Consider the following 12,455-nt stretch of genomic DNA (forward strand, 5'->3'; position numbering starts at 1 on the left):
AATATACAACAGTTTGACTAGCCATTTTTCCATTAGGAGGAGAATTGGGATCATTTTGCAGTTAATTTACCACATCATCTGGTGCTTCTTCTCTATCATCATATCACTCTGTCTCCAAAGGTAACCATTATCCTGACTTCTATCATCATAGAATAGTTTTACTGATTTTTATCTGAATGTAAATATTCATACATCACACACTCTTGTTTTAGCTTCTTTCATTCAACAAGATTTATTGGTGTTGTTGAATATCACTGTGGTTTTTGCATTCATTGACATTCAGTATTCCATTATTTAAATGTATCAGAATTTGTGTGCCCCTTCTTTACTTATTTAGGATATTTTGGAATGCTTCTAGTTTTAAATCATTACAAATCATGCTCTTATCCTGTATGTGTCTCTAGGTACATATTTGTACATATTTCTTTTGCATAGATACCATGAAGGGAATGGTGGGTCACAAGATTTATAAAATATTTCCAAAGCGTATGGACACCATTTTACTTCGACTAACGGCACCCAGGAGCCCACCTGTTCCATATCCTTGGCAGCTCTTAGATTTTTCTCTTTAATTTGACTTCTTAGGACTTTTAGTAATTTTATTAAAAGTAATTTTGATTTTCTTAAAATACTCTAAAAATAATTCTAGGAGTAATTTTACTCTTAGAAGTACTCTCAGTATTTTCTGATTCATTTGCCCAGGTAAATATGTGGTTATATGTTATTGTTAATTGTCTTTATGAATAATTGATGTTGGTGGTGTAACATGTCCCCTAGTCTGTTCTAATACCCACAGAAGAAAAGATTGTTAGCTTTTGTGTAACTCTCACAATAACTGCATTGCCTTGGATTCTTGGCAGCTCAGAGTTGATGTACTGCTGCAATTAATTTTTCATCACCGTTAGCAACATTTTATGTGCATGTTATATAATTCATATTGTTTGAAAATTTCTCTATTCTGTTGGGTATTTCTTTGGAGTGAGCACAACCCTTGGTCTCTTCCAGTTAATTGAAGAGCCCTGGTAGTGTAATGTATACCTGTTGGGCTGCTAAACGCAAAGGCAGCAGTTCAAAACCACACTCACACAAGGCTAAAATTTTGATGTGATTGTGCTAAATCTAACCAAAAAAATTAGAGTCAAGTGGTATTAAAATATTTTCTTCCATTAATTGAGCATGAGAAATTATGCCAATGATGTAATTATTTTAAAATGTCTTTTAATTAGGATTAGGGTTAGGAAAATAAAATAAAATGTCTTTCAAAACACTTTTTTATAGTTTTTATATAGAAATCTGACATATATTCAATTCACATTTTTTCAGATTTTTTTCTGTTGAGTAAAACTGGTGTTTATACAATTCTCAGAGTTCATGCAGCTTGCTATCTATTGGTAGCTTTAAAACATAAAGTCCCCCCATTTTTAGATTGCTATGTTGAAACATTTCACCATGTTACATATATCTTGATACAAGAAGTATAAACTTCTGTAAACTTTTTACCACTTTTTGATTAAATATTTGAATCAAATTTAAATAAATGCACTATTTAAAAAAATAATTTTATTGGGGGCTCGTACAATTTTTACCACAATCCATACATCCATCCATTGTGTCAAGCACATATGTACATTGGTTACCATCATCATTCTCAAAACATTTGCCTTCTACTTGAGCCCTTAATATCAGCTCCTCATTTTCCCCTTGCCTCCCCACTGCCACCTCCCTCATGAACCCTTCATAATTCATAAATTATTATTATTTTGTCATATGTTACACTGTCCGATGTCTCCCCTTGCCCTCTTCTCTGCCGCCCATCTCACAGGGAGGAGGCTATACGTAGATTCTTGTAATCAGTTCCCCCTTTCTACCCCATATCTCTCCACCCTCCAGGCATCGCCACTCTCATCACTGGTCCTGAAGGAGTCATCTGTCCTGGATTCCCTGTGTTTCCCCTTGCTATCTGTACCTATGTACATCCTCTGGTCTAACCAGATTTGTAAGGTAGAATTGGGATCATCATAGTGGAGGAAAGGAAACATTCAAGAACTAGAGGAAAATTGTATGTTTCGTTGTTGCTACCCTGCATCCTGACTGGCTCATCTCCTCCCCAAAAACCTTCTGTAAGGGGTGTCTGGTTGGCTACCAATGGGATTTGAGTCTCCACTCTGCACTCACCCACATTTACAATGATATGATTTTTTGTTCCTTGATACCTGATCCCTTTGATAGCTCGTGGTCACACAGGATGATGATGTATTTCATCCATGTCGGCTTTGTTGCTTCTGAGCTACATGGCCGCTTGTTTATTGTCAAGCCTTTAAGACCCCAGACACTATATCTTTTGATAACCAGGCACCAACAGCTTTCTTCACCACAGTTGCTTATGCACACATTTTTCTTCAGCAATTGTGTCAGTAAGGTATGCATCATGGAATGCCAATGTAATAGAACAACGTGTTCTTGCATTGAGTAAGTGCTTGAGTGGAGGCCCAATGTCCATCTGTTGCCTTAATACTAAACCTATAAATATATACACATAGATCTGTCTCCCCACCCTCCTATATAAATATATTTACATATGTACATGCTAGTATTTAGAGCTCTATAAATACCCTAGTTGTTTCCTCTATTTCCTTTTACTTTCCTCTTGTCCCACTATCATGCTCAGCCTTTATTTGGGTTTCAGTAATCTGTTGGTTACATTGCCCTTGCTAAATCCCTACCACACCTTTCTTGCCACTGATTTTGGATCACTTATTGCTCCCCTGTCCCTGGGTTGGTCAGCATCATCTCCTTATTCCTGCCTCCCCTTCTCCAATTTCAGCCCCACCACCACCACCCTGGAACCATTGGTCCCTTTGTTTTCTCCACCAGACCATTCATCCAGTCTATCTTATCTAGATAGATCTGTAGAGATAATAGTATGCACCAAAAATCAAGCCATAACAAGATAGGCAATGAATAAGAACACAGCAATGACAACAAAAAAGAAAACCAATAACCCATAGAAGAAAAATTAATTAAAAGAAGAAATATTTTTAAAGAGAGAAAAACCTACAAATAGATCAAGGTCTGATTTTTGATCTCCAGGCATGTCCTTCAGTCAGGTCCTATGGGGTGCCATGCTCTGGCTCCAGAGTCTGTCCTTTGTACTCCCTCAGGGGCTCCCTGCTCTGCTCTCACGGTTGCTCTGCCGCATGCCCTTAAGGGTTTGCCTCGGTGCCACAGGTTCAGTCTGGGCCAGTCCTGACACTGAGTCTGCCGTGTTGTCCCCCTTAGGGGCCTGGGCCAGCAAGGGACGGCATATCTCACGGTGGGATCAGCCATATGGTCTATTCTGTGCATTGGCTGTTCAGAGTGGAGATATGCTCCTCTGGGCCTGGTGGGCCAGGATGTGCTCCACTCTCTCTTCCTCCCCCCTCATTTGCTCCCATGGGTTCTGATCAGACATGTTCCCTCCCCTAGCTGCAGCTTCAGTGCCATCCTCTAAAGTAAATTCTTCTTGGGGGAGGGGCAGTTGTCCACCTAGCTGGTAAGGGGCTGAGCCCTCAGGCCCCTCCACTGGCTCCCCACTCCTTGCTGACACACTGCATTCCTCTGACACTCGCTTTAGGTCTGCTCCCTCTTTCCCTGTGGAGACACAAACAATACCCTCCCCTTGGATGGGTCAGTGCCCTATTCCCCCACCACACTTTATTTTTCTTTCCCCTTTCCTCCTTCCCTGCCCCCTTTTTAGTTGGCTACCATATTTACCCCTGGATTTGGTCTGGCCCGTGCCATACTACCTGGACCTCACCCCTGGAGTGTTTGTATGTAGTAGCTTTTTTTCTGTGCCCCCTTTGCATTTACTTTTCTGTGATATAGATATATAAATTTACCTCAGTGAACTCATGTTATACTTGTCCTTTTATGCTTGCCTTACTTCACTTAGCATAATTTCCTCCAGTTCTTCCCATGCAGCAACATGCTTCACGCGTTCATCATTGCTTTTTAGCAATGCATAGTACTTCATTGTATGTATATAACACAGTTTTTAAATCCATTCGTCTGTTGTTTCCAAATCCTTGCAATTGTGAACTATGCCTCAATGGACATTGGAGCACAGGTGTCTGCTAATGGTTTGTTTCTTGCCTCTTCTGGGTATATGCCCAGTAGGGGGATTAGATTACTGGGTTGTATGGTATCTCAATTTCTATCTGTTTTAGAAATCGCCAAATCGATGGACCTACAGGTCCACCAGCAGTTGATGAGAGTTCCTATTTCACCATAACCCCTCCAACACTTGCTTTCTGATTTTTTGAATTGGGTTATCTTTGAGGGTGTTAGGTGTTGTCTCATAGTTCTTTTGATTTGCATTTCTCCTATGGCTAATGATTGGGAACATTTTCTCATATGTTTATTGGCCTTTCTAATTTTAGACTCTGTGAAACTTCTTTTCAGGTCCTTTGCCCACCTCCTCAGTGGGCAATTCATTGTTTTCTTATTGTAAGCTTGAAAAGTATTGTAGATTTTAGTAATAAGGCCTTTGTCTGATGTCTCATTGCTAAAGATGTTTTCCCAGTTGGTGGACTCTCTTATTACTCTCTTGGTGAATTCTTTCAATGTACACAGGTGTCTTATCGTCAGTATATCCCACTTGTGTATTTGTGACTCCTCTGTATTTGTATCCTTCCCTATTTCTGATAGCCTACGTATTCCCTGTGCCAAGGTTCTCACGTTTGTCCCAATTCCCTCATTGATGGCCCTAATTGTTTGAGTTTTTATCTCAAGGTCTGTGATCCACCTTGAGTTAATTCCTGTGCATGGAATGAGGTAAGGGTCTTGTTTCATTTTCTGCAGGTAGATAGCATTTATTCCAGCACCATATATTGAAGATGGCATCTGCTTCCCATTTAACATTTTTGGGGCCCTTATCAAATATCAGTTACCTGTATGCTGATGTTTTTATTTCTGGGTCTTAAGCTGTTTTCCATTGGTCTGAATATCTGTCATTATGCCAGTACCACACTTTTTTGGCTACTGTGACCGTAAAGAACTTGCTAAAGCCTGGTAGAGTAAGCCTTCCCACTTTGTCCTTCTTCTTGAGGCGTTCTATGCTAATTCTGGGCTTCTTCCCCCTCCATATGAAATAGGTAATCTGTTTTTCCAATTCTTTGAAGAAGGATGGAGGTATTTGTATCAGATAGCATTGAACTTATATAATGCCTTGGGCAGAACTGACATCTTTACTATATTGAGTCTGTCAATCCTTGAGCATGGGATAGTCTTCCATTTGTTGAGGTCACTCTTGATTTCTTGTAGTGGTGTTTTATAGTTTTCTTCATACAAATCTTTCATTTTTTTAGTCAGGTATATCCCTAAGTATTTCAATTTGTGTTTGGCAATTATAAAGGGTACTGCCTTTTTAATCATCTCTTCTGTGATCTTCTCTGGTGTGTAGAGCAGTCCCATAGACTTCTGTTTTTTGATTTTGTATCCCGCCACTCTGCCATATTCTGCTATTGCTTGTAATACTCTGCTTGTGAAGTTTAAGTGATCCTTCATATATAGAATCATATCATCTACGAATAATGATAATTTTGCCTCTTCCTTCCCCAGCTGAATATCTTTAATATTTTTTCTTTGTCTTATGTTGTTAGCTAGGACCTCCAATACGATGTTAAATAGGAGTGGGGACAAGGGGCATTCTTGTCTGGTCTCCTTTGTCAGTGGAATTGTTTTAGTCATTTCTCCAGTAACTACCATGTTGGATAGTGGTTTTTCATGTGTAGCTTGTATAATATTGAGGAATTTCCCCTCTATTCCTATCTTCTCGAGTGTCTTAAACAGGAATGCGTGTTGGATGGTGTCGAATGCTTTTTCCGCATATATCGATATTGCGATGTGGTTCTTATCATTTTTCTTGTCAATGTGGTGAATAATGCTGATGGTTTTTCATATGTTGACCCATCCTTGCATCCCTGGTATGAATCCCACTTGGTCAAGATGAATTATTTTTTAATATGCTCTTGTATTCTATTTTGTTAAGGATTTTTACATCAATGTTCATTAGGGATATTGGTCTGTAGTTCTCAATTCTTGTGGTATCTTTTCCTGCTTTAGGTATCAGAGTTATACTAGCTTCATAGAAAGAGTTTGATAGTTTTCCATCTTTTGCTATGTTCTGGAAGAGTTTATATAGGATTGGTGTCAGTACTTCCCTGAATGCTTGGTAGAATTCTGTGAAGTCTTCTGGCCCAAAGGATTTTTTTTTTTGTTGGTAATCCCTCAATTACCTTGTCTATATCTTCCATTACTATGGGTCTGTTGAGGTTCTTGAAATCCATCTGGGATAGTCTAGGGAGGGATTGTGCTTCCAAATATTTTTCCAGGTCTTCCAAATTGTTGAATTCATTAGAGTATAGACCTTCATAGTACTGTGTAATTATCCCTTTGATTTCATTCAGGTCTGTTGTGATATTCCTGTTTCATCCCTCATCCTTGCAAATGTCGTTTGTTCTCTCCTTTCTTTGGTTACGTGTGCCAGTGGTCTATCAATTCTGTTAATTCTTTCAAAGAACCAACTTTTAGAGACTTTAATTTTTTTCCATACTTGTTTACCCTCTCCTGTATCTCGGTTCTGATTTTTATTATATCTATCCTCTTGCCATTAGTAGAGTTGTTCTTTTTTCCCCTCTGTTCTCATTGGTGTAAGTTTTGTGCCAGCACATCATCCACGAGTCTCTCTTCTTTTTTAATGTGTGCATATATTGCTATCAGCCTTCCTCTGATAAATGTCTTTGCTGTATCCTACAGGTTTTGGTACGTTGTATTTTTGTTCTCCTTGGTTTCTAGAAACTTCCTGATTAAATCTCTGATCTGGGTCAATACTCACTCCTTTTGCAATAGGAGTTCATCCTCCAATTGTTTGCCCTTATTTTCTTCACCATCCTTCTCTTAATTTCCAGTTTTATGGCAAGGTGATCAGAGAGAGATATCTGTACAACCCCTAAGTGCTTGAATTTACTCATGTTCGACTTGTGTCCCAGCATGTGGTCTATTTTAGAATATGTGCCATGTGGGCTTGAAAAGAATGTGAATTTTTTTATTGTGGATGGAAATTCTGAAAACACCAAGTAAAGTCGTCCAATTATGCTACTTATATCTGTAGACCCCTTGTTGAGTTTCTTTCCCAATGATGTGTCTTTTTCAGAGAGCTGTGTATTAAAGTCACCAACTATAATTGTTGAGCCTGTGATCTCTTTTTCATTTATTGGAGTCTTTGATTTACGAGTATCATAGGTCTCTCGTTAGGTGCGTATATTTTTATTCTCACTGGTTCTTGGTCTATTGTTCCCTTGAACATTATATATTGCCCCTCCTTGTATCGTGTTATGTCCTGTATCTTGAGGTCAATTTGGTCAGATATTAAGATCACTACCAATATTTTTTTGTATTGCCATTTGCTTAGTAAATTTTTCTCTAGCCTTTAATTCTCAACCTTTTTATGTTGGCAAGCTTGAGATGGCACCAGATCAATGGATTATGTTTTCTGAGTCACACTGTTAGCCTATGCCTTTTAATCTGTGAATTCAGGCCATTGATATTCAGTGTTACTTTATCCATCTGTGGACTCTGTGATGTCATCTTGTACCTTTTATGATGGATATTTTCCTATCTGCCTATCTTATTTGCTTGTGTTGTGTGTCCGGTTTATGTTTGCCTTCTTTCCACTATTCAGCTGATGCTATCCTGGGGGCTGTTTCCTCTTTGTCGCGCTATGGTGAAATTGTTCTATGTGATGGTCTATTATTTGCCCTGGTGAGTGTTGATCTTTTGCCCATACTGGATCGGCAAGGATCTTTTGTAGGGCTGGGTTTCTTTTTATGTATTCTTTGAGGTTGTCCCTGTCTGGGAAGACTCATACTTCTCCATCTATCTTAAGAGATAATTTGGCTGGGTAAAGTACTCTTGAGTTCGTATTGTTTTCCTTCAATTTTTGGAATATGTTACTCCATTCCCTCCTCTTCTTCATCATTTCTGCTGATAGGTCTGAACATACTCTTATTGGGATACCTTTATTTGTGACTGTTTGCTTTTCCCCTGATTTTATGATCTCCTTTTCCTCATAGTTGGATCATTTGACAATTATGTGTCTTGGTGACTTCTTCTTGGGAGTTAGTCTAACTGGCATTCTTTCAGCCTCTTAAATGGTTGTCTGATTTTCATTTATTAAGCTGGGTAAGTTTTCCTCTGAGAATCCCCTCACTATTTTCGTTGTTGACTTCTTTGTTGTGTTTTATTCCAGTAGTTCAATTATTCCAAATTGTTTCTTTTCAAAGCATCAGACGTGGCTCTCAGGTTTTCTTCAGCTGCTTTGTCTTATTCAAATGCTTTTCCTATTTTCTGAGGTCTGCTTGGTTATACTCTAGGTCACAGGTGAGATTCTCTGCCTCCTCAAGGCTCTTGGCAAGGTCTGTCAATTTGTCACTGGATTTTGTTATTTCATCCCTTAACGTTTATTTTTCCATTTGGTGTGTTGCCTTTATCTCCTCTATCATTTCATCTTTTTTTATCCATTGCGTCCCTCATATCCTTTATTACTTCAAGCAGCATTCTGAAAAATATTTTTTGTGGCAGGTCAATATCTACTTCCTCTATGCTCATTGTTAGATTCATAACTTCTTCCAGCATTGTCTTCAGTTTCTCCTGCTTTTTCATTGTAGATGTTAGAACTGGTTGCTGTTTATGTGTTTTTAGAGGAGCCTGGAGCTATCTTCCTGAGTCATAGAGCCCTGGGCTTTCTCTTGGGGGATTTGTATGAGTACTTCTATGAAATACCTGCCAGTAGCTATACTGAGGGGTCAGCCTCTCGCTATATCGTCCTGTGGTTTCACACTTATTCTGTCCTTCCACTATTACGCTATTTGGAATTTGTGTTGGATATTCCTCTCATGTGATGCTGGTCAGGTTGTTGTGGGCCCACAAGGGCATTGCTTCCCTGACCGATCTCTAAGTAGGCTTCATGGTTCTTGGAGTACCTCGGCTGGCCTGTGGTGTTTTCTTCTGGAATCGGAGTGCTGAGGAGGGTGTGTGGGTATACCTTCCTTGGTGTAGAGCTCTTTAGCTGGCAGGGGAATTACTATGGACAGAGTGATCGCCTTGGATATTGGGTGAATGTTCCCACAGTAGCGTGGAGCCCCATCAGTGGTAGTCAGGCATTTCCCCCAATCACTTGTAGGGACTTGGTGTTTAGGCTGAGGATGCCCCCACTGTTTTCAGGAGACAACCCCATGCTTCTCGGTGTATGGAAGAAGACCGGTGTGACTTCCCCAGCGGCTTGCAAAGCCAATAAATGATGGTGGGAGCTCCCCCAGTTGGGCCTTCAGAGTTGCCCTTGGCAGAGGGGAGTGGCCTCGGGACTGTTAGTGGCTTGTGACAGGAAAGAGAGGGAAAGGAGAGGAAAAATAGAGAAAGAAGAAGACACAGAGTGGAGCAACAATGCCAAGAAAACTGACACCCACTCACACACACACAACTAAAATGCACAGAGTAAAGAATAGTGAAAACAGTAAAAAAAAAAAAAAAAGAAGAAGAAAAAACATTAGAAAACAACAAAGAAGGATAGCTGGATCTGCTTAAGCTGTGTAGGAAAGAGAGAAGATCTAGGAGAAGAGGAGAAAAGCAAAAAGTGAAAGAACACAGAGAAAGAAAGGAAAAGAAGAAAAAAGAAAACCAAGACAATTAAAAATTAGATAATGAGCTAGCTGACCTCGTGCTGTGCTGTGTGTAGCACTGACTTAGGCTGTCTGTAGCATTGTCTTAGGGGGCAGGCTGTAGCTCTCCACACAGGGTGGGCAGAGTTGACCTAGGCAGAGGGTAGGGGTCTGGGAACCAGCAGTGGCATGTTAGAGGAAAGAGAGGGAGAAGAGAGAATCATACAAGCAGAGAGAGAAGCAAAGAGAACGAAGAAAGAGAGAGTAAAGAAAGAGAAAGAAGGGGAAAAGAACTCGACTGGGTTCACTAAGATTGGCTGTGATGATAAAGAGGGAGGAGAGAGAGAAGGAGGAAATAAAGAATAAAGCCATCGCTGATCCCTGATTGCTTGAATGTGGGGCAAGAGGGGTTTAGACCCTGACCCACAATGGAAGGTTGGTGAGCCCTCTTAATGCAGGGACCCAGTGATGCTGGGCAGAATTGCCCTGGTTGACAAGATTGCCTTAGAGGTCTAACAGAAATTTCCCCAGCAGTGCTGCACAATGTAGATGGTTGTAACAGCTGCCTTGTGTGGTGTATAGCACTCCCACAAAGGGCAGGCAGGATTTCCCCCCTGCTATTTGGTTTGATTTGCCCTAAGCGGAGGGTATTGACCTGAAAGCCAGTAGTGACATGTGATAGGAAAGAGTGGGAGAGAAGAGGAGAAAGAAGAAAAAAAAATGAGGGAAAAACATGAAAGTTAGAAAACAAAAAACTCAACACAAACTTTAGCTCATTGAGACTGACTGTGGTGGGAAAGACAGAAGGGCGAGTGAATAAAGAAATTAAAAAAGAGTGGTAACTAAGGAGATAACTGAGACTTGAGCACCTGTCCGTGAAGTTGGAGGATTTCCAACTCTTCCTCAAGGTAGCGGGGTGGTGTACCCATTTGATGTAGGGTTCCAAAGATCAATAAATGGATTATTTCAAGACTCAATTCATACAAAGCAAAGAGCATATCCAATATTAAATTTTATCAATTATTTAAAATGTTCTGTTGTTACAGTCCATCTTGTGTATTCTCATAGTGATCCTATGGAACAGAATACAAATGTCTCAGCGAATTTTCTAAATTGTAATCTCTATGAGAGCATGTCTCCACTTCTTTTCTTCTGTGGAATGACTGGCAGATTCAAACCATTGTCACTTTAGTTACCAGTTGAATGTTAACCTTTTCATCATTAAGTATGTTATGTTAGTTAGGTTTTGTGTCAATTTAACTGTACCAAGATTATCAGTGGTTTTTTAAAGCCTGTTGATCCCCCATGTTGTGACCGAATACAATGTTATCAACTCTCTAATGGGATCTCCTCAGAGAAGCCAGTCAGTTGTAAGATTAGGGTGGAATGCCACCGCCTTACTAAGGTCATAGCCTTCATGAAATTGAAAGGAAATTTCCAGAGATAGAAAAGAGAGAGAGAGTGTGTGTGTAGGGGGGAGGAGGAGGCTTGCTTCCTATATAACTAGATGCTGTGGAAATGCATACTTGCTTTTTGCTGGGTCTGCATCCTGTAGCTGGCTCATTAGCCTTCAGTTTTCAGAACTTGAGCTAACAGCTACCACAATGGCTGCCAATTGCAATCAGTGGCCCACCATCTGCCCTGACAACAGATCTGCTCATTCATTTCTCTGTCCTCAAGCCTAAAATGCTGACCTTTGGTTGATCAATCTCTTTAGCCAATAACCTATGTTCTTCTTGCGGATCTTACGTTCATCAATCCCAGAAACTACATGACTCAAGAACCTCCAGATTAGCAACTCACCCACAGACTTGGCTGTTTCCTTGATATATATTTCTTTTTTATACATATACAAGTGTCACTGTTATTGGTTTTTTCTAGAAAACTCATCCAGATACGTGGGCCATACTTGTTTTATCCTGAATTTTATTTATTATAACCCATATCATCTTTAGGCACATTCTGTGAAGGGTCATTTTAGTAATGAGGTGTCTTATTTCCTGCAGGCACATATCAGTATTTTACCCAGAGAAGTTCTCCAGGAGCTTGGATAGAGTCACTTGTTTTCTTTCCACTAGAGAGATTCCTCCAAACCATTCACACACACATCCACAAAAAGGTGGAAGGATAACTTTTAGCTTCTTTTTTCTCACTACTTTACTTTATGAATTTCATGCTTAAGTGCCTCTGTTCTGTTGTTAAAGCCATGTTTGATATTCTTTTTCTGTATCTATATTTTATTGTTTTCTTATGCAATCTTGTTGTTTGTAGAAACACTTGCTTTCATAGTCTACTTATTGAAGTATATTAAGCTAATATTTTTCACTCACTGTTTCCAACATCTACTTTTTCATTAGGTATTTTGATATGCTTTCAATATTTTATTAGATGCTAGTGACTGTTTATACTTGGCTTTGAAATATTAGTTGGTGACAATCCTATCAGATTAACTTTTACTTCTAGAAGACATTTAAAGTAGGGACATTTTCTCCTAATCCAATTATGTACTGAATTGATTTGGAGTGTGAAAAAGTCAAGAATGAATCCAAGGCTTTGTTGTCATAAGCAATTGGAAGAGAGCAATATCATTTACTGAAATAAAAATACTGTGCCTTGTTCACAGGTTCAATTAGTGAAATGGAAGGAAAACTAAAAATGCAAAAATATTTAGAATTAGAATGTAATGCTTTGAAGCATTTGATTTAAATTACAATAATACATGGTACCCAAAACTATACCCTTTCCTGTAGAGTCAATTCC

The sequence above is a fragment of the Tenrec ecaudatus genome, chromosome 11 (assembly GCF_050624435.1).
Source record: "Tenrec ecaudatus isolate mTenEca1 chromosome 11, mTenEca1.hap1, whole genome shotgun sequence".
Classification (NCBI taxonomy): domain Eukaryota; kingdom Metazoa; phylum Chordata; class Mammalia; order Afrosoricida; family Tenrecidae; genus Tenrec; species Tenrec ecaudatus.